Raw genomic sequence first — 24,490 nt, forward strand, 5'->3', positions numbered from 1 at the left:
TTTACCTTAGGGTTTACTATCACATTGATAAATCTTCTTTAATATCACGTGAGTTATCAGTCTTTCTGACAAAATTACGTATTCAAACAAGTCTTTGAATCAATCAATTGTGAGACATAATTCAATCAAATGAATAATGTCTTACAATAAAAATAAAAACAAACGTCAGGATCAAGATATTTTCGCGAAGAACCTGGGGGCACGGTGCCCCCGCCAAGACGAGCAAAGCGAAGCGCACTACCTACCTTTTCTCGAAGCGCTTTGTCGTTTTTTTGAACCCTCATTACTTGGGTTTAGATTATACCAGATAAACAAAATTCTCGGCATATGATGTCATTAGTAGACTTAGTAAGCATAAACACTTTCAATTACATAACTCTTATTTACTATAGATTTTATTCATATCTAAAAAAAAAACAATTTCGTCACTCACTCACTCACTGATGATCATCAAAACATTTAGGGTCCTTCCCGAAATCCTAGGAAGCTGAAATTTGGTATATAACATAGTCTTAGTACACAAACAACAGAAAAATTCAAAAACTTGAAATTTTTAGCCCCTAAGGGGGTGAAAAGGGGGGTAGCATTTTGTAGTAATAGTTTTCAACCCTCAAATCACCCCGTAAGGGGGTGGAAAAGAGCGTTAGGGGAAAAAAGGGGGCTGAAGTTTGTATGGGGAATCAGTAAAAAGCAGATTGTGGAAAATATGCCTTCAGATACGTATTTCAGGATTTTTAATAGTAAATTACTCCCAATCCTTTAAATTAGGGGATGGAAAATTGTCATACGCAACTTACAAATAGAAGTGAAATCCCACCAAAAACATTTTCATGTAAAATGTTGCAAAGATGAAAGAAACCATTAGGCTCGCACTGTCAAAAACTTAATATCAGATCTCTTGTAGAGCCAAGCTTCTAACTACTTGTGGGTAGACCTACTTGTAGTTAGGGCTCTACATCTTAGTCAAATTTTTCGTTTCGTTACTACAAGAACTATTGTATAATAAAGAATAATGAATAAATTTTTCACCTTCCGTCCATGTGACGGTAGCGAAACGGCCAAGCCACAATACATAATTCGCGACATTCAAAGAAGGATCTCTAATATTTTCAAAATTATTCATACAATCAAAGTTTTGGTTGTCTTGCCTGTCTGGAACTGTATTTGCTAACTGGGGTGACAATGTTTTTTGTTTTTTTTTTAAATATAATTCCTCGCATGATGCTTCGTCCATCCTTAGTGGTGACTCTGAAAGTCAAATACCTACCATGCATATTAAAAGCAACATAGATTAAGCTTTAACATTATGTGCATATATTCATACGTAAAGCTATATTAGTGGTGCAATGTAAACAGTGATCAAAATAAGGATTAGCTATAGGTACAACAAAACTGCCCGTATAAAACCTTCATCTAGGATAGTTATTTTATTACACATAGCATAGCATTATAACATAATAATACGCTTAAGCTTTTTATTATTTAAATTAGCACTTGCAATGAAAGATATGACTATTTTGAGTGTGTTCAAAAACAAATAAAAAAAAGGTAAATAGTTCTAAGTGACTGATTAAATGGCGTAAACAGTTCTAAGTGGCAGATAGTCCTGCGTGCGTAGTTCTCTTAAATAATACTTTTCGCGTATGTAGTTCTATATGTCACATCGAACACTTTACACATTTTTAAACGTATAAACATAAAAATATAAAGAAAATGTAAATAAATATTACATACCTCCATTTTATTGTGGTCGATTTATTTAGTTCTGTTTTGATGTAATCCGTACCCGATCTTTTTGCTCCTGATTTTAATGATTCCAACCATCTCGCACGTTTCTCCGTCATGATTAACAAACTTTATATTTGTAGTAAATTGATCGATCGAATGAATTCAACAAAATTCTTACAAAAACTCAAAATTAGGACAAAATTAACGTAATAACATGTTAATATTCTCTAGAAAACGATCGAAGCATTCACAACCGTTGAATAGCCGGTCGGCCGCGAACTGAGTGCGATGTGGTAAATAGCGCTCCGTACGCGCGAGTGAATGAGATGGCATTCATCGCGTACGATTCGATGTGGCACTTGGAATGGTGTTCGTGTTAGTATACAGATTTTCGACTCAGATGGCACTGTATGCGTCATTTAAAAATCTATACTAAGTGAGATTTTAAGAAAATTCTTATACCAGGCGATAGGTTTCGACTTCTAGATCATTATGCTACAGCTGACGTAGTTCGAACCTTTTAGCACTTTGCACCTTGTACGTTGTTGTCGTCGAAATGACAATAACAATTTGTTTTTGTGAAGTTCGTATTAGAACGCTGCGCATTATGTGACGTATTCTGATTGTTAATAATAGGGAGTTTGAATATACTAAGTAAGATTATGTAGTGTTAATTATACCTTAGTATATTTCTGACCTAACTCTTCCTAATTTCAGTGCACATTTCCTCAATACCCTCCCGTTACTTGCCAGTCCAGTTGCTCGCCCGTAAAACGTCAGTGGCAAGTAGCCAACACCGTGTCGAAGTACACCACAGAACAGGTGCTCGAACAATTTGAACAATATGAGACGTCCGGCCAGTACGTAGATTAGTTGACTGAGAAAATGTGACATTTTTCAACCAATAGGTAAACACGTGATAGACAATTTAGACATGCAAAGGAGATAAAGTGTAGTCGGCGATAAAAATGTGTAACAAAAAATATTTTCGACTGTCACTCGTTTTTACGTTAAACTAAACTTGATTTAATTATATAATAAAATAAGCCAAAAAATTTGAAAACATTCTCTTCTAATGTTTATGAAGCCCGTTACCTTGGTAATTTTTTATTTTATTTTCTTTTCTTTATACAGATACAGGTCAGTAACAATACACAGATAAGATCATAAATTGATAAATTTATCATGCATCCTAACACAATTCCCACTAGGAGTTCAGAAATTAATTTTAGGACAGCATATCATTGTAATAACACTTATCGATATTAATAAAAATAAAACTAACTTCGAAATCCCGCTGACATTGATTATAACGCGTGTGGCCCAAACTCTGATATCGATACCTATAACTACTCATACCTCCTATATTTCAATTGAAAAACCTGGTCGTCCATATTTAATTTCCATTCGCTTTTCACACTGTAAAAACTCCTGCCCAACATTGCAGCCAAAATCCGTAACAGCCATCGAAAAACGCATTCAATTCACTACCGTATTCATGCGCCTTTAAGTCCAAATTCAAATTGACTTTCCAATGGCTGTTAAGGCTTTTATCTGTCGATGGAAACAGTGAATAAATAATTGTTCGGAATTCGATTACCTTTTTCAATAAAACCGTTTATTCGAAATGCTGACTCCATCTATATTACGGTCGATTGTTAAACTATTCTCAATCACTCATTCCTGCGTTCAGTCATTCGTTCCATTCTTTGGTCAGGTGAAAGCAATTTTGCTATAAATTGAAATAACTGAGTTATGGCGTCAGCAGCGAATGTTAAAAATTGAGTACTATTCGTACTTCTGCTCTTATTCATACCTAGTTATAACTTATATGTCATTATTATTCACAACGACGGGACTTAATCGCGTAAAATACGTTTTAAATTCACCTCCAACGTTTCGAGGACGGCGTTGTCCCCGTGGTCTCGGAGAAGACTGGCTCAAGTTGACATCAACATCTTCTAGGCGCGCGAGTTTTTCGAACTACCCGCACTTGGTCTTGTTTGTTGTTTGTTTGGTCTTGGTCTTGATCTTGGTCTTGGTCTTGGTCTTTGTCTTGGTCTTGGTTTTGGTCTTGTATAATGAGTAAAAATCGTGAAAGTTTAAATCATAACTTATATGGGTCATTTTATTTAAAGCTAGTAAAGCTACACACTACTTTGTTTTTTTGAACATTTTTATATTTTAATAACAAAACTTCCGTGAGACAGACATATTAAATATATGAATAACATTTTTATTTATTACTTTTTATATTATTATTATTTATTATTCTTTCTACTTAGAATCACGAGCTCTTTTGATCCTAATAGGAGAAAACAAGTGTTATTAATTTTTTTATTTACATTCCGTCACCATTATTCATGGACTTTATGTAACGGTAATGGAATGGAGGATGTAGGTATAGAAATTTTGGAATACTTTTTTTCTCCTAGCATCAAAGCAGCTCGTGATTCATAACATAAAATTACCCAGTTGAAAAAAAAAGATCCCACATTTATTTTTAATATTTATGTTATGAGTTTATGACACTTACTTAGAATAAAATCGGTTCCGTATCCCTTTTTTTTTTGACCCAGGGGAAATCTGTTATGGATCCCACCCGGCCCGGGAGAAGCCGAGTGGGTATGTCCGACTCACACGGACTAAAACCCCTGGGGTATTCCACCGCTCGCTTTTGGACGGGGTTTCGGGAACGCGGCTGCCAACTTCCGATACCCCGTCAGCGTTGCCTTTTGAGGCCCATTCTGTGGTGGCTGCTCATGCAGCGTCCTCCGCTGAAGGCGCCTCGGAACACTGGAGGGCCCTCCAGCTCTGAACCTCTTCAGGTGGGTGATGGAACTCCCGATCCATCACCTGCAGGTTCCCGTTAAGGCGGCAGCAGCAGCGGCAGCACCCTGGCTGCGAAGGCTCTTCGCCGCCTTTCTGTCCTCCTGCGGCGCTGAGGAAGCGAATTGGCGTCGTCCTCGCGCATTCTCTCAGCAGCCTCCTTTCGTGTCATCACTGCGACACTGAAGTTGGCTACTGCCACCCACGCCTCCTCACTGTCAGCCATTTGGTGACGGTTCCGTATCCCTAGTGTAAATTTAATTCGATAACGTGACGTGATGTACGCGTTTGTGTGAAGTGTCATTTTGCATGGAATTTTGAGTTCAAAAATTTCGCGCTTGGCGCGCTGTTCAAAATCCCATTCAAAAATAGACATAACGCAAACACGAACGCACGTCATGCTATCAAATAAAATTTATACTAGAGGTTCTGTACCTAAACACGTAAGTTTAATAAGTACTCTTTATAATAACCTATTGAACAACTTCAGGCTAGTTTTTCAGTCTTTATAATGATCTAAATACCTCAAAATATTTATATCACTACGGTTACACTCACTAGTATTTAGACGCTATTGGCGACATGTTTCGGACCCGCCGGGAGTCCTTATTCAGGCTCGAGTGCCCGCGGCGGCTGTACTCCGTGGTCTCCGTGCACTGCCCGCGCCGCCCGCCTCGTCGCTAGTTGCGCGCGCGCTGACGGGGCGGGGCGGGGGGCGTCGTCGGAAAAATACTAGTGAGTGTACCCGTAGTGATCTAAATATTTCAATTTTTTTTTAACTTCGATCTAAATATCTATAATAACTTTCTATAGGTCGGTTTCTGTTTTGATCGATTTACCCCCAGTTTAGTTTCGTGTACAAACAATTTAATTTGAGATGCTAAGAGAATCAATTCACCGAAATAATTTAGTATCGGGAATCTTAAAATGCGAAAGTGTGTCTGCCTTTCTGTCTGTCTTTGTGTTACCTCTGCACGCGTAAACCGCTAAACCGATTTAATTGAAATTTACAGTCGCCATCAGATATATCGGAGCGGACAAGGCGCTCACAAATAACTGAACACGCCTATATTGTCAAGGTGCTAGAGTGCGTGTTCAGATATTTTTGAGCATCTCGGCCGCTCCGATATATCTAATGGCGACTGTAACAATAGTTGGAATATAGCGGTATAAGCGATCTCAGATCAATCACTATTATAGGTTCGCAACTTCGACGTTAATCAAAATTGATGCCTCCACCGGGGGGAATGACAGAATTATGATCTTTGTTGTTTGCTAAGTAGGTCAATATGGGTAAGTGTGACACACTTTTGTAAAAGTTTACTTTGAACACATAAATCAATATCATAAAGTTGGATTTCGAACGGTGCCCTAAGGTACAGTCGAAGGCAAAAATATCGATCCAGACCAATGGCTCAAAAATATGTGAACACGACTTTATTGTCTAAGGTGTAAGAGCGTACACACAATATATCGTAATAAATATACCGCTATAACATCTTAAGGTGTCTTAAGATGCCTTGCGATAAGATATCATAAGATAACAAAATTACAGCTTCGTGTGTAAAAGATAAGATGCCGTATCTTACGGTATCTGCCGATATAATTATTATCGCTCCGTCTATGACGGGCTTTAAAGGAGGACTCACGTTAGACCGGGCCGTGTCCGGGCCGGAGCTTCCGGCGTTTCGTTTTCTATGAAAGGCGTCACGTGATCACCTATCATGTCATAGAAAAGTAAGTGCCGGAAGCTCCGGCCCGGACACGGCCCGGTCTAACGTGAGTCATCCTTAACGCGAACGAACTATAAACTGTATATCTGAGAACACGATATTTTCTTCACTCTTTTCAAGACTATAACGAAATTTTCTCCGCTGGTAATCTTAAGAACTAACTTTATAAGAAAACTAAAACGAAACTTTTGCGAATCGCGGAAGTTATTTTGAGATTTTCTTAGTAAAGTTGCTAGAATATTAATATTATCCTTTAGTTTTAAACTTAAACGGCGTACAACAAAAGCTTTAATTAATCTAGCTAGAGTTAGACAAAGAAAAGTCTGCAGAGATTTGCACACGCAGTGCCGGTGTTATTTATACGTCATAATTTCATAGAAGTTTGACGTTTAAAAAAACACCTGCACCGCGTGTGCTGTCAAAATCTCTGCATACTTTTTTTGGTTTGACTAATAATCTGTCCATAGTTTTTATATTATTTAGAAATGTAAAAATTATTACCTACTGAAATAGATTTGGATGAAATTTTGTGTACACATAGCATACACGTAAGTAGTATTATAAGATACGTATTAAGAATTATTGTTCAGTTAAATAATAAAATAATAATACATTACAAGTTGTTTTTGTTTAAAATAACTAGTATCCTAGCATCCGGATCAGGTCAAAGAAAATCGTGGCCCTAAAAACAAGATTAGCGGAAGTTATTGATTAGGGAATAAAGAATAAAGAAGAATAAAGAATAAAGATCATTTATTTCAGCAAAAGGTTACAGACATTCCAGGGGTCTCCGCACTAGGCAGTGCCTGTATCGCGGGGAACCAATTATAATTTAAATATCAGACTTTGTTACAATTACAACTACAAACTAAGGCTTAATCTAGACACAATATTAAAACTAAATTTTGTTAAATATGGCTTCTGTCTCGGCATAATTTTGTGAGTGCAGCAGTTTGAAAAGCAGTTTTTTCGCTTCCATTTGTGTGCAATCCCTGAGGTTACATAGTTTATTTATAGCATTGTATGTAGACGTCCTGCTGCGTTCCCCAAAACGTTTGCCAAAAGCTGAATTTACTCTTGGAACGGGTAAATTGAAGACGCGTTTTTGTGATAATATATTATACTCCTTTGATACTTTAGACGATTTATGTGTTTGTAAGCAAATTTTGTGTATAAACAGTTGACGAACAGATAGAACTTTAGCCTGAGCAAAGAGATCAGCAGTTGGAAAACGAAAAGGTTTTTTGAACATTACTTTCAAGACTGAACGCTGCGCTCTTTCAATTTCTAACATGGTAGTCTTTGCTGCACTGCCCCACACTGCAATGCAGTAACAGATTATTGAAAAGGATTAAGGATGACTCACGTTAGACCGGGCCGTGACCGGGCCGGAGCTTCCGGCGCCTCGTTTTCTATGGAAAGCATCACGTGATCACCTGTCATGTCATAGAAAAGTAAGCGCCGGAAGCTCCGGGCCGGTCACAGCCCGGTCTAACGTGAGTCATCCTTAATTCAGTAATATGATTTGGAAGTTTAAAATATAAAATCTTACACATTACCCATGAATGATTTTTTAATTTTATGGAGCCGAGTGAAGGGCACTGCGAGCTTATGTTTATTTCTAGTAATTATATAGGTATGTGATAATAAGAAAGCCGATGTGTGTAATGACCAATGCACAGTGTTGCACACGCATTTGATACGACGTTTTTCAACACACTTGCAAGGAAAAAAACAAAATTTACATATCAACAAGTTTGAGAACAAATCAAATTATTTTATTTAATATTTTGATTTGTTTTTTTTAAGTAGTCACACTACTATATATAAATTAAAAACTGTAATAGAAGCCATATATTAAATAAAAAGTGACGAAGCCCTCCAGTGGTGAAGGTCGTATCCGGCCTTCACCACTGGAGGGACTTTTTCTTTAATATATGACATCTATTACAGTTTTTAAAATTAACATAATTATCAAATTTTAATTGTTAAAATTGTAAAAAGATATTTGCAATATCAATTCCTAAAACTGGACGTTGTAATTTTAAATTGTGGAATTTCTAAAACAATTTAGAAGGAAAATCTATTTTAATTGCAATTAAACTTTCTCATAACAGTGAAAACCTGAACGGTTTTCAGAAAACGATGGTTGAGGATTAATAATTTAATATTCAGATGTATTGTCCTGACATCTTTGAAATTTATTACATTGTTTGTCCAAAAACAAACCCCACGGTCTTTGGTTTTACAATAACAATACTGACGTGTTACCCGCCATACTAAGCCAATTAATGATAATTTAATCCATTGATATTTAAACCAAATTATTTGGAAAATAGAGTTCATTTTCCTTTGTATCACGTTTTAAGAGTCCCCGGCAAGCTCGGCCGAATTTCACCTTCCCATACAAACGGAGTTACCAGGCATTTTTCACGGTAAAAGAATTTTACAGTAAATTTAACATAAAATGATTACCATTGTATTATTTTATTGACATTTGTATTTTTGATTTTTAATGGTTTTTGACATTTGTATATATAACTATATTTTATCTTTTAATGTGTGATTTTGTTATTATATAATTTAGGGTGTTGTGTATTTTTTAATTTTATTAGTATTGTAATTTTTGACATGTGTTTTTGACATTAAAGATTGATTGATTGTGATGAGGTATATCTAGGTCTGTAATTAGTTTATATTTGGACCCGGGTATGTCCTTAAACTACGTCCAAAAGCACCCGGGTATGTCCTTAAACTACGTCCAAAAGAGAGGTATGGGCACTGTGAATGCCATCTCGCTTTGTGTGGTAGGGCACAGGACAGCGGATGTCATTCCAGATCTAGAGCAGAGCCCAACTGGGGTGGTACCTCAACCTTACAGAAAACCGCAGCCAAATAACACTAGACCCTACTAATAGTGTTGTATTCCTGCCGGTGAGTAAGGTTGCCAGAGCTCGAGGGAGAGGAGTGTTAGGGTCGGCAACGCGCATGTAACTCCTCTGGAGTTGCAGGCGTACATAGCCTATGGAGACTGCTTAACATCAGGCGGGCCGTATGCTTGTTTGCCACCGACGTAGTATAAAAAAAAAATATAGCTCTAGTATATAAACCAAACGAAATAGAGCAAAAACAAGTTTTGTATGAAAAACTTAAATTCGCTGTATTTTTTTACTATTGTATCTTAAGCTGCATAAAATAATTGTAGACCTAGATATAACTTATCCTATTGTAAGTACAAAGTTTCAGAACAATCTAGCTATTTAGACGTTTTAAAATAAGAGCGTAATTTTATACTTTAAAAAACCGGACAAGTGCGAGTCGGACTCGTCCATCGAGGATTCCGTACTTTTTAGTCTTTGTTGTTATGGCGGCAACAGAAATACATCTATGAAAATTTCAACAGGTTCTAGCTATCACGGTTCATGAGATACATCCTGGTGACAGACAGATAGACAGACGGACAGTGGAGTCTTAGTAATAGGGTCCTGTTTTTACCCTTTGGATACGGAACCCTAAAAATAATCTTTTCAATCACGTTAAGTATATAGATAAGCAATAATAAGATAAAATATTATCATAGGCTCCTTTCCATATCAAGTTTACTTGAATCGACAAATCCTCAATTTCTCCGAAAAACAGAATCAGGATTACCAGAAGTCCGATTCAGATGTAACAACTTGATACGATCAGGCGTCGTTCGTTGTCTCCTATAAAAAAAAAACGCGGATTGATGCATGCAAAATGAATTGAAAGCGGTGCGTGAGATCGGTGAGATGCACGTCAATCACCACGACGATCGTCACCGGCGTATCAAAACCAGTTCGAAACCGTAACAAATTGTTAAATCTGAATCAGCCTCCAGATTAGGATAAGACCAATGTATTAAAATAAATTGCTTGGCATAGAAACGGGATTTATTTTATTTTAAGGCGATTGAGTAGGAGCTTTAATCGACTTCAAAAGGGAGGAGTCTGCAATTTAGTGGGAACTGTTTTTGTTACATATAACAAATTGGCCCACAGGCCGATTATTAATAAAATTAAGGTAAAAAAGTTTTAGGTTAAACGGTTTTATTTTAATCAGAAAGGGGACCAAAAACTAGAAAATAAAATAGACAGACGGACAGACGGACAGACGGACAGCGGAGTCTTAGTAATAGGGTTAAACATGTTTCTACCTCCGTGACTCGGATGGTCAAGCGTTTTTTTTATTTTTTTAGAGAGAGAGGCAGATAACGAAATTAGGCTGTTAATTATGGCGACAATCCGTCTGTAGACAAACCAACGTCATACCCACATGCATCAATCTCATAGTGATAACTTGTCAAAAAACTGCATGAAGCACAGTATCTATAAGTTACTATATGGTTTTCGATGGGTGCTAGTGCTGCACTCTGGTGGCACAATTTTGCAGTAATACTCCCTATTCAGGGGACGTTGGTTCGATCTCAGCCCTTGACACTGGTGGCCTTACGTTGTTTTACTTTTTTTTCATATAATATGTACTATTATCACTGTGCCAAGGTAATAAATTGTACTAAAATTAAATTCCTTGATCGTATTTACGTAAACCATTTAGGAGGTGTTATTTCACCTTGTATGAATATTAGTTTTCGCACACTCAGCAACTTTAGCTACAGGGTAATAAATCACGATTATTAGGGCCGAAAACCGAATACTTCGACAATATTATAACGGAATCAATTTGTGCCATTTTTAACCAAAAGGGTACTTATTGTCGTTTGTCAGTAAGGCGCTATTTCCATATAGCTTCAATTAGAAGTCAACCCTATCGACAAGCGACAATGTGGTACCTTTAGGTTGAAAACGTCACATTTGTACACTTTATGATAACGGCTATTTATCGTACCTCATTTAAATTTATTTGGCGTCGATAGTGACCTTGCCTACGAAGCAAGTGGTCCCGGGTTCGAATCCTGGTAAGATGATTTGTGTGTTTTAGATATATTTGGTCCCGAGTTACACAGCGTATTACGTAGGCGAAACACGCGAACGCGAAGCGATGCGGCGCGGGGTGAATCAATCCTTTGATACCTACAGTGTTCTACGTGGGCGATCTCGTTGCGAACGCGAACGCCGTGGGCCCGCCGCGCCGCTTCGCTTCGCGTTCGCGAGTTGTTCGCTTACGTAAGACGCAGCGTTATGGATTTGAAATAGGGCTCGCGGTCGAATCCGTGTTTCGTTTACACGTTTCGAATACCCGTCTCCGAATAATACGTAAACGGTTTTCTGGCCCGTTCCGCACGTTTAATTAAGAAACGTGTAGTTAAGACCCGTGTACACGGATAAACGGGTATTCGAAGATACGTATCTTATTTATCCGTGGCTCCGGGACACGTCCTTGACGATAGTAGCGAAGGAACGAACGCCAGCTACAAATGAATAGACAAAAGATTCATGACGAGTTTCTGTCATATTTAACCTTATTCCGTGAGGTCGTAGAGTCGAAATTAAATAAACGGTTTAGAAAACCCTTTCTTGAGCAGGTAGTTTTTGCTTGCAATAGGTATTACGAGTATTCACGCTTCTTATCAAAGTAGTATTTTATATAGCACTTTAAATAGCTACTTTTTTTTTACGTTGCGGGTTAGCAATAAAATAAAATAAAAACCTGCTAGTACCTATTTAAAAAAAAATTAGAACCATCGAGTTCAGTATGTAGGCAGGAAGTCAAACTAATGTTCGAAATTGGCATTAGGTAAGTATTTATAAAAAAGTTAATTTTTAACTTGCTTCTTTATTTTTAGTTTAATTTGAGAACATGATATGAAATTATATTTCTTGTCATATAATGTAGTGTAGGTACACCTTATAAAACAAAGTCCCCCGCCGCGTCCGTATGTACAGACTGTATGTTCGCGATAACTAGACCTCACCTATGAATGAAGTTTTTCTTTGGGAATGTTTATGTGTATATTTTGTTAAGGTTTTGTTTAAATTGGTAGAAATATGACGATGTTTACTAATGAAGTTAGAAAAAATCACGCTGGCCAGGACTTAATCGGAAACGCTGCCCAATCTATTTGAGATATAACGACACAATGTATGGTGGAAAAAAGTCTACAAAAAAGTGCGCGATGGCTGTCTGTCTATATTTTAAGAATAATTAACCCATTATTAACTTCTAAAAAAACCGGACAAGTGCGAGTCGGACTCGCCCACCGAAGGTTCCGTACAAAATTTTATTTTAAATTTTAGTTGTTATAGCGGCAACAGAAATACATGTGTAAAAATTTTAACTGTCTAGCTATCACGGTTCATGAGATACAGCCTAGTGAGTGGTGACAGACAGGTGGATGGAAGTCTTAGTATTATTGGGCTTCCGATGTGAATACTTGTTACAGAATGTATTTTATTATGCTTGACTCTCCAAGCGAAGGTCGCTAGTTATTAATAAACATTTTAAATCAACTTGATAAAATTGCACCTTCTCAATAAATTCTAATTGTTTTTGCTCTAGGTACCTCTTACCATAATAAAACGCTTTTTAGTGCGGCGCGGCTACAAAACAATGGAAAACATTTTCTTGTGCAGATGTTTTAACCTTATTACAACGACATAAAGCTTATAATTCGCGGTGACACTTGTGATAATAGTTTGGGAACCTACATGTTTTCGACGATGACAAACAAAAGGATATTGGAAAACAATGGATGGATGGACCATTTAAGTTTATTACCTGAACGCTAGTGAGAAAGTGACCAAAGTGAATTATGAATGATTACCAATTTAAAGATCTATCTTAATGTAATTAGCAATATTATCGCAAGTTATTCAAGGTAGTATGGGTTTTATGGTTCTTGGGTAAAATTCTGCTTTTCATTTGAGCATGATTACTCGATAATCCCGCTTTTGTGCACCTAACTTTTTTTGCGCCGTTGGCAGGTTTGTTGTTTTCGCAAAGCAGTAATACACCTGAGATAAAAATAACCACGAAATAATTAAACTGTTATTTTTAATGAATATTGTATTCTGTCTGCACACCTATTATTAATGAAAAAATACAATACCATAATGTAATTATAAAAAAAAACTATGATCGATATCAAATTCATGTAATTAGCTTAGAAGCAATCGGTTTTATTAAATGATATAAATAGTTTAAAATAAAAATTATATACCTACTATTAAACATAGGAAGATGGCTCAGTACCTATGTTTTATCAATACGGTTAAAAACAATTTAAAAAAATGTAATTGTGCGGTTTTATGAAACCACGATGCAAGTGAAACTTTTTTCGGATTGTAGGCATTTAACTAAAAAAATTCGGAAATTAATTCGAATTACGGTATTAAAATCGCGGTTTTAATGTTAACTTAATAAATTGGGGCGATAGAAAAAAAGTTTTACTTTAAAAATCGTACGACAAACGAATTCATCTGAAGTCAACATAATAATAGTGGAAAGTGGACCTTGTTACCATTGTACATTGGCTCAAACTGGTTCGGAGTATTCAGACCCGTTCGGAACGGTCTTAAGTACCCGTGTAAACGGAGTTACGTGTCTGAGATACGTTTCTTGGGAACGTTCCTTCGAAACGTTTTCGAATCCCGGCGGTTCCGTGTAAACCGGGTTCTTAGTACCGCCGGGCTTAAGAACACGGGTATACGTTTCGGCGTGTAACACGGATACCGGGAGCCCTAATTTGAAACAGATGCAGTTGAACAAAAGGACAACCCAGGATCGACCGAGCTGGCGCTTAAGAATAAGGAGGGCTTCAAATAATGGGAAGAGGCACGGAAAGAAGAAGAAGTTCCCGAGTTATGATTGTTTTCCTTCTTCTTCTCGTGTCGATGGTTTCGTATTTCATATTAAGCGGGACCAGAAGGTAGCGACCCGTAGATCTTGCTCGGAACATGTGTGCTGGTTCGCTGGGCAGGACAGCATGTGTTTCATCGTTTGGGGAGCCATGCCACATACGCATAGAGTCTGAGCCGCTTAGGCCGCCCCACTCCCATATGTTTATCTAAATATTTATATAAGGTAAGGTATAATATGGAGAAGACATACAAGGAAAGATTCATGGTAAATGAAATGTCGGAGTAAGAAGAATATCATGACTTAGAAATCTGCGCCAATGGTTCCAAAAAAGCACAAGGTCACTTTTTAGAGCTGATGTGACGAAGGTTCAGATTGCTATAATGATTGCCAAACCCGAAGAAACAGATGAAGGAGAAGACCTACATATAAAAATGTTGGTTAAGAAGACAGTCGTAAGGCAAATACTCTTATGTTTCTATACGTGCTTCGCTCAAACAAAGTCAGAAAGGCAGAGCGTTGCTTTTTCTATTCTGTTTACCTTCTGCAAGTGGAGTATTAGATACCTGCCGTGAAACCCCGATCGCGCGCCGCAAGTGGATCTGGATCGATCACACTCTTAGAAGGGATCCCGACCACATCTCTAGGCAAGCCCTAGAATGGACCCCGCAAGGCAAGAGATGAGCAAGCCGTCCCAAGCAATCCTGGGGGCGCTCAGTGGCATCCGAGTCGATAGCAATATTAGCAATCGGGCTATCATGGCCCAAGGCGAAGCACGCAGCCCAAGACAGAACGAGATGGTGGCGCTCTGTGGACGCCCTCTGCCCCACTTAGGGGACATAGGACTTTAAGTCAAGTAAGTGAAGTGGAGTATAATATAAAGAGTAAGAAGCTACGAAAGAGCTTGCCGGTATCACATGATAGACGATCTTCCCCACAATTACCTTATATCTATCTAATATATAGGCATCACCGTCAAATACCCACAACTCAAGCCTTATTGAATTTACTAAGGTTGATTTACCTATATAAGATTATCCTATAATCCATTATTTTTTTATGAAAACAAAATATAGCGCACCCCTACATGTAAAACAAAATCAGTTCAGAGATCTAAAATTATAACAACGCACGTAAAACCTTATATCGTACCTCTCATGCTTACTAAACACATAACACGTCTTGCCGCAATGCCGTTTCGCGTTTTGTTTTTAATCTGTACTTTATATCTTAAGATATAAGGTTGATATCAGAGTGAAAATGTTTGTAAAAAATACGCCAAGTTAAACTTATAGATTGGTGTAATAAAGACACGTGGGTTGAGGTTGGAATCTCAATGAGTGTTCGTTGTTATTTTAGGGTGTTGATAATACGGTTCGGGCACAGATCTATGTATGCACAGGGCAATGTAAAATTGCCTATCACATTCGGAATATTAAACGTCATTGGAAATATAGAATTCAGAAAAATTACAGGATATTCTAGGATATAACAAATTGCTAAATTAGAATCATGTTTTTTTCTCAGTTAAGAGCTTAGGGCATCCGTAACAAAAAGGCATAAGGTAAAAATAAACCTGACACAATCAATAACTCTGCTTAAGATGAACATCAGATATAAAAACATTAAATAAACAAGCCTTACAAAATATTTCAAAGAAAATAACAAACTGAAACGAACACAGAATATTGAATTGTATCCGAAGACTTGTCCCTCGCGAAATAAAAAAGTTTGTAATATAATATTACTTATGACCCTTAAAAAAGAGCGCGGGATATAAAATTGCCGACCTGAAATGTTATTTTCCTTTGTAATATTAGGAATGAGAAATGGTTTTATTTAATTATGTTCAAGAGTTTGAGGGATATCTGTTTTTAGCATATTAAATTCAGCATTTATAAGTTACAGTAGGTATACTTGTATTATTCTGTTTTACGATGATCTAGAGAAACAAAAATACGAAGTCGTAATATTAGAGTTCCGTACCCAAAGGGTAAAAAGAAACGCTATTACTAAGGCTCCTCTGTCCGTCTCTGTCACCAGGCTGTATCTCATGAATCGTGATAGCTAGACAGTCGAAATTTTCACAGATGATGTATTTCTGTTGCCGCTATAACAACAAATACTAAAAACAGAATAAAATTAATATTTAAATGGGGCTCCCATACAACAAACGTGATTTTTTTGCCGTTTTTTTCGTAATGGTACGGAATCCGACACGCACTTGGCCGGTTTTTATTATATAACTACCTAGTATAATCTTTTCCTTGCATGCCTAGTCGTTAGTGATCCTGACTGTGAAACAGGAGGTGCCGGATTCGAATCCTGGTAAGGGCATTTGTTTATGTGTTTACCACAAATATTTATTCTTGAGTTATGGTTGTTTTACATGTATCTACATACGTATAACTCGGTATCTTCTTGTATTTCTAACACACACACACACACACACACACACACACACACACACACACACACACACACACACACACACACACACACACACACACACACACACACACACACACACACACACGCACGCACGCACGCACGCACGCACGCACGCGCACACACATCCCCTAGATTATTAAAACTTTATTAAAATTGTAGTCCACCTCATTGTACCTTACATAAAAAGAAAAAGGCTTAGGTACTCTATTAAGAACAGATTTTTGTTAAAATTAGCTTTATATACTTAATTTCTTTCTATTTTTAGTTACTTTGAAGAAACATTAGTTTTAAGCCACAGCTATATATCGTTGTCTGAGTACCTACAACACAAATCTTCTTGAGCTTACCGTGGGACTTAGTCAATTTGTGTAAGAATGTGCCTATAATATTTATTTCTTTTATTTGTTTAAAAGTACCTATATTGCGCTCGACCACATTTTTGAACTACGGCTCGGAACCGGTATTGAAATACTTATATACTCGTATTTATAAAACCATTATATTATATTATTTCGTTCATTCATAACCGTTTAATTGATTGAACGCTAACTAAAAAAATCTTTTATCTTTTTACCTGTTAAAAGAGGGAACAAAATAGTATGGTTCGCGAGGAACGCCCTACCGGTTACTTTCGACTTTCGGGCACTCTGTTAATTCAATTTCAATTCAATTTATTTATTTAACACTGGCCCATAATGGTTAGTAACAATTAAGATTTAAACTCGTTCTTATACGTGTAAGAGATACCTAGAAATACTTGTCTTACTCATTCTATTTTCGAATTTGGCATAAATGGTATGCTTATATTGACCGGGATATAGACCGTGATTACCTTTTGTATTATTTGTGAGCTCCCGATATTTACTTTTGACCTTGAAGGCGGACAAGGGCAATGCCACAGTAATTATGGATGTCAGTGATTATGAGAGCAAAATTAATGGACTACTTAGTGACGAGGCTACGTACAAGAAAATAAATTACAACCCTACAGCCCGGTACAATCGCTCTACATTGACGCTAGTCAAGGAGTGTGAACAGGTGTTAAGCGAGGATACAGTGAAGTTTCTTTTGCGACCCCGAAATGTGCTGCCGCCCAAAATATATGGTTTGCCTAAAATACATAAGATGAATTCTCCTTTACGGCCTATTGTAAGTCAGATTGATTCTCCTACGTACGACTTAGCAAAACACGTCGCAAAGGTGCTGCAACAGTTGGTTGGGCAGACGGAATCGTACGTGAAGGACTCTCGCCATTTTATTGAGATCGTACAGGACGTTAGGATTGAACCTGATGAAGTGATGGTCAGTTTTGACGTAGAGTCATTGTTCACTAACGTACCTGTAATTGATAGCATTGAGGTAGTAAGAAACAAGATCCAGGTGAACGGCATGCCAATAGAATACGTAAGGCTCCTTGAACACTGCCTCACTACAAATTACTTTCTGTTTCGCGGGCAATATTATATACAGGCAGAGGGAGTAGCGATGGGCAGTCCGGTGGCTCCAGTGGTGGCTAACATTTGGATGGAACACTTTGAGCACCTAGCCCTTTCTGCGCCCCCAGTTCCCGTTAAAATTTGGAAGAGGTACGTGGATGATGTGTTCTGCATAATTAAGGGTGGTAAACAGGAAGCTGAACTGATGCTAGGACACCTTAATAGCATGCACCGATCTATGTCGTTTACATTGGAAATGGAACAAGAAAGGAGTATTGCGTTTCTGGATGTGAGACTGAATGTTACAGGTTGTGGCATGCTGGGACACTCAGTCTATAGGAAACCGACTCACACGGACCGCTATTTACACGCGAGCTCGCACCATCATCCCAGACAGTTAAACTCGGTTGTGGCATCACTGACTAATCGAGCACACGCTCTGTGTGACTCGCTACATCTAAACCAGGAGCTGAACCATGTTCAGAGTGTCCTAAAGATGAATGGCTACAGAGTTAACATGGACAAGCGGGATACAAAAACCAAGCGCCTTACTCATCGCGTTGAGAGACAGCCAGCGTTTATGCCGTACGTCAAGGGTGTGACAGACAAGATATCAAAAATACTAAATAACTACTCTGTAAAAACTATCTTCACCCCGCACAGGAAAATTGCACAATTTCTGCGGTCGCCCAAAGACAATTTTCCCCTGGAAAAACCTGGTGTATACAAAGTTGAGTGCAGCTGCGGTAGTTCGTACATTGGGCAGACCAAACGCACTATTGCCTGCAGAATTAAAGAACACATTGCTGCGGTCAAGAACAATGACGTTCGCAAGTCAGCTATTGCTCAGCATCTCCTTGAGTCGGGTACAAATCACTGGATCGAGTTGCATAGTCCCAAGGTCATTTCGACAGAACGCCACTATATACCAAGATTGGTAAGAGAAGCCGTTGAAATTCACAAATACAAAAATTTTAATCGTGAAGATGGGTTTAAACTGTCAAATGTGTGGAATCCTGTGATTTGTTTGTGTAAAAAACCAGTGATATCCGAATCAAACACGCGTAGTGACACCGTGAGTGTAGTGTGTTTGGACAGACCAACGAGTGTGAACGCGACCGGACCAACAAGTGTGAATGCGACCGTTGGTAACGTTGAAAGTGAACGCAGCCGACGCGCAAGAATGAGGGTAGACAGAGCGCTGTCTACACAACTTTGACACCCACCCGCTATCTTCAGTCACCCGTGAACATGATGCATGTAACTGCGTCGAAATATCGGGAGCTCACAAATAATACAAAAGGTAATCACGGTCTATATCCCGGTCAATATAAGTCTAGTGAAACTAACCGTGAATCATTCAAAACTCTAATAAATGGTATGTGACTAGAACAGTTCTGTAACCGCTAACTGCATACGGAAACAAAGCCCTTTTCTTTTCAAGGTGTAGGAACGAAAACGGTTTGAAAAATAAAACAGTTTCTGGGCCCTGATGTGAACGGCCTTGATTTGCCGCTCGCCTTGCCGCGTTCCGCTTGCGTCCAGTCCGCGACCTGCGGCGGTATCATGGTCGCATTTTTATCACTTGTCATGTTATGCGTCACTTTCGCACTTACATACTTGTTAGAACGTGACAGGCATGATGACAGATGATAAAAAACCGACCATCTTAGCCCTACACTGTAGTAGCTAACTTAATATAAGAAACTCCCAACCTTTACCTTCGAAAAAAAGCCCTGTAATAAAATTGACGCCTAACGCTCTAATCCCACTCTATAAACTACGAAATACGGGTCGTATTTTTTGAAACTGAAACTGATCCGTCTGTAAAAAGAGTTACGCAGGTTCCGTAAAACATATAGCTGCCCCTCACCAATTTATGGTGTACCTGCCAATAAGAAACTATAGACAAAAACTAACCTTACTACTTCGGTTTAGAGTTGGGTTTAGATTAGCAGATTTAAATTTATGAAGTACCTGCCAATACCTCGATATACACAAAAACTGACCTTACTACTTCGTTTTAGGATTGATTTTTGTTTAGCATTACTATTCATGAAGGATTTAAGGAGAGTACTTAGTTGGGTTTTTGTAACAAAGGGTGACATTATTTTGAGCTCGAAGCTTAAGGAAAATTGACAGATTGGTCGAATGGCATGTGAAGGTATGATGAAGGTATGATTGGGTATGGCTTGACGGTTTTGGAAATATATTCGTATACCATTACACTAATAACCTTAGGTATGAGGTATTTTACATAAAGAATGTAGGTTAGGGACAACATAAAGTTTGCCTTATTTTTTGAATTTCGTCCTATCCTATCTACTGGTTAAGGAGGCTCGATCTATCAATGAAATTGACGGTGAAATCTTTTATTTGCGGCCACTGCAGCGTTGCTGTTACAGTAATGTTGCTTTCACAATCCGAACACCACCTTAAAAGTTGGTCTCTGATTGGATCGAATATTTGTGACGTTATTATTTACAACGACGGGACTTAATCGCGTAAAATAAGTTTTAAATTTACCTCCGATGTTTCGAGGACGGCGTTGTCCCCGTGGTCTCGGAGAAAACTGGCTAAAGTTGACATCAGCATCTTCTAGGCGCGCGAGTTTTTCGAACTAACCGCACTTTCGAAACGTCGGAGGTAAATTTAAAACTTATTTTACGCGATTAAGTCCCGTCGTTGTAAATAATAATGAGTAAAAATCGTGAAAGTTTAAATCAGTGATTTGTGACGTTTTCAATCAAAAGGTACCACATTTTCGCTTGTAAATAAAGTTGATTTCTAATTGAAGCTATATAGAAATGGCGCCTTACTGACAAGCGACAATAAGTACCCTTTTGGTTGAAAATGGCATATTTGAACATGAGATTGCAATTTCGGCTCACTGATAATTTGGTTTTAGGCGATAAGAGTACGCATTAATGAATACTAGCATTTCTGATTATTCGCATATGCTTAGACTGTTATTGGAGAACTTGAATCAATGATCAAATAATCAGAATTCCCCACTCATGAATACAGGGTGATTTTGTTAGATGTGACCTAACTCTGAGTATATGTAGGTCATACTGAACAACTTTTACTATGGGGCCAAAAAATATTGTCTCTCCCATACAAAATATCAACACTGGACCACCCAAAATGTATGAAACAGCCAAAAATCAACCTCTATATACCTAAAAGCTGATTTCAAATGTGGGAAGAAAATGGGCCAAATTCATGTCGGACAGTCTCACCCCGAGCGTTCCTAGGCACTAACTATAGTTGTAACTTTTTAAGGGTCCCCGGCAAGCTCGGTTCTCCATACAAACGTAGTTCCGCTCTCATTTTAATACGACTGGCTAGATTGCTCTGAAACTTTGTACTTACAATAGGATAAGGTATATCTATGTGTAATTAGTTTATGTAGCTACAGATACCATAGTAAAAAAAATACAGCGAATTTAAGTTTTTCATACAAAACTTGTTTTTGCTCTATTTCGTTTGCTTAATAAATTTGAGCTATGTAAACTAATTACAGACCTAGATATACCTCATGTCATTGTATGTGCAAAATTTCATTACAATCCAACACGTAGTTTTAAAATGAGAGCGGAACTAGGTTTGTATGAAAAGGTGCAATTCGGCCGAGCTTGGATTCTTAAGCTGACCGCTTAGCACTTGAGAGATTATCTTGTAAACAATGACATTCTTCTATAATGTTTAAAGCTTACAACAAATAATAGCAAGTAACAGGAAATGCAAGCTGCATGCTCTACGTTTAATACATTGTCTTTTTTACCTTTTGTATATTTTTACTGAGGTTTGTCAATAAAGTATATTCTATTCTATCATAGATTTAGATTTAGATATTTATTCTCATAATATAAAATTACAATATAAATTATCTTAGACTAATCTACACGAATTTATATTATGATCGTCAGTACATACAATTTACATTATTTGATAAATTCAAAAATACAATTTTATTACATAATATACATTACATTATCAAATAAATTCAAAATTACAATTTAAAAATGTCTGAGTAAGTAATCATGATTTTATCCACTTATGTCAAAAACAAAAATTCTTGAGTAACTAGTTACGAGTATCTCTTAACGATCGTCAAGTTCTAAGTAAAAACTAGGTACAAATTATAATACAAAACAATTTATGAAAAGCATGTCAATTTAAAAAAAAGAATTTACAATGTCGAATTATATTATTGTCGATCTCGGATTCGCCTCGGCCGACAAATTTCTTACTTTTACTGCCCAGGTATGTAATATACCGGGTGTTTCCTGTAACAGGACCATTAATTTAACCTGTAGGCTGTACGCCTCAAACTGACCAACATTTGTTCAACAACTTTTAAAAATAACTTGTGTTTTCTTTCATTACACTTTAAAGTTTATTCTAAGACGCAAAGTATTGCAGTTATGTTTAAAGGGTGACACCAAAAACGTCAAACACAGATGGCAGCGTACATTGAAAATAATATTTAATAAGTATGAAAAAGGTATAACCTAAAAAAATCATAATTTTAAAAAGTTTCTGACCGTTGGTCAGTTTGAGGCGTACAGCCTCCAGTTTAATTTATTGCTCCTGTTACAGGAAACTACTATACTATATTAGATCGTGAGCAATGTATGTAACGCAATCACAATATATGTTCACCATCTAATTTCGCCAAAAATACTTTTTTTAGACGAGCCTGTCATGATTACAATGTTAATTTCATAAATCTAGATATCTTCTCATTGTCTTTCGGTAAATATAAATATACGGATTCAGCCATAATGAGCCTAAAGCACACGGTCAACTACTACACTACGCGTGAAACATCAGTGTATGCATGTTTTCTCGACCTTAGTAAGGCCTTTGACTTGGTAAATTATAACTTACTATGGAGTAAACTTAGGAACACTACAGTTCCTACGGAGGTCACCAATCTGTTGAGATACTGGTACGAAAACCAAACGAACTACGTAAAATGGGGTGAAGCGACTTCTAACGAGTATAGGTTAGAATGCGGTGTTCGCCAGGGGGGAATAACCTCTCCGGACCTTTTCAACCTCTACGTGAATGACCTGATTGTGGGGTTGAGGAGCACCAGAGTCGGATGTCACATAGGTGGCGTCTGCGTTAATAGTTTAAGCTATGCGGATGACATGGTGCTCCTCAGCCCCTCGGCTGAGGGCCTCAGGAGGTTGCTTCATTTCTGTGAGAAATATGCGATTTCTCACGGAATGAAATATAATGGCTCTAAAACTGAATACCTTGTATTTAAAGCGGGAAAGGGTCCGGAGAGGATACTGGACGTATTTTTAAACGGGTTACCTGTTCGAAGGGTGCAGCAGTTTAAATACCTCGGACATATTATAACCGAAAACTTGAAGGACGACAAAGACATCGAGCGAGAAAGAAGAGCCTTATCAGTGAGGTGCAACATGCTCGCGCGCAGGTTTGGCAGATGCTCCGACGAGGTCAAAGTGACGCTCTTTAGAGCATTCTGTCAAAGCTTCTACACAGGGCAACTTTGGACCAACTTCACCAGGAAAGCAATTAACACCCTAAGGGTTCAATATAACGACGCCTTCAGAATCCTGATGAAGTTGCCAAGGTGGTGTAGTGCGTCGAGTATGTTTGCGGAGGCTCGTGTCCCCGATTTCTTTGCCGTAATTCGGTCGAGAGTGGCGTCCTTTTGGAGTAGGATGCGCAGCACTGAAAACTGTATCCTTGCCGTAATTAGTGAGGATTTGCAAAGTCCAATTTGTAGGTTTTGGCTGTCTCTGCATCAAGATGCGAACCGGAAGTAGTAGGTTATTTTATTTTATTTTAAATTGTAATTTTAAATATATAATTATTGATTTTTTTATTTTTAACTTATTTTTACTTTTAACTTTTTGCACTTGTCTCATCTTATAGGTAATTCTGTGTTTTATATGGGTGCTTGCCTGAAATAAAATCAATTTATTTATTTATTTATTTTTTATTTTTATAGTCTTATGTAACGTATGTATGTTTGTAAGCATGTTTGATATTTAGGTACTTTATTAGTTGTGTATCTAATTGTTACTTCTGTGTATCTTCCTATTTATAGGCAGTGCCGAACATGCCCTGTTTCTACTTGTTATCAATATCAGTATGTTATAATTAATGGAACAATAAGTCTTATTGTATATCTGCAAGTTTAAACTTATCTGTATGTGACTGTTTGTTTCCTAAATAAAAAAATAAAAAAATGTTCTTGCGTCCTCTGGATTGTACTTGAGGTAATCTGATAAAATATATCCCTACAGATCATTAAATCCCGATATCAATCAATCAATTCAGTTCCCATTTCTGAGGAAAATTCATCAATCTTACGCTACATATCTACTCGTAAATCTCTTCTGCAACCTCATTTACGTTTTTGTCACATTCTGACAAGTATGTAATGAATTAAAATTAAAACGTTAGCTATTGCTATAATATTGCTTCTGCCCGTAACTTCGTTTTCTTTAAATTGACGGTTTTGTCTCAAACTATTTCCATGTCCAT

General features: G+C 37.5%; 1 long non-coding RNA gene across 1 annotated transcript in view; it reads right to left on the reverse strand.

The window, feature by feature from the left end:
* LOC134741279 (uncharacterized) overlaps window positions 1–19,638 on the reverse strand; it is a 239,099-nt gene extending 219,461 nt beyond the window's left edge. Inside the window, exon 1 of the long non-coding RNA XR_010127870.1 lies at window positions 19,510–19,638. This is a non-coding gene — a long non-coding RNA (uncharacterized LOC134741279). The remainder of the gene's footprint in view (window positions 1–19,509) is intronic.
* Between the last annotated feature and the right edge of the window lie 4,852 nt (window positions 19,639–24,490).

Source organism: Cydia strobilella, chromosome 5 (assembly GCF_947568885.1).
Source record: "Cydia strobilella chromosome 5, ilCydStro3.1, whole genome shotgun sequence".
Classification (NCBI taxonomy): Eukaryota; Metazoa; Arthropoda; class Insecta; order Lepidoptera; family Tortricidae; genus Cydia; species Cydia strobilella.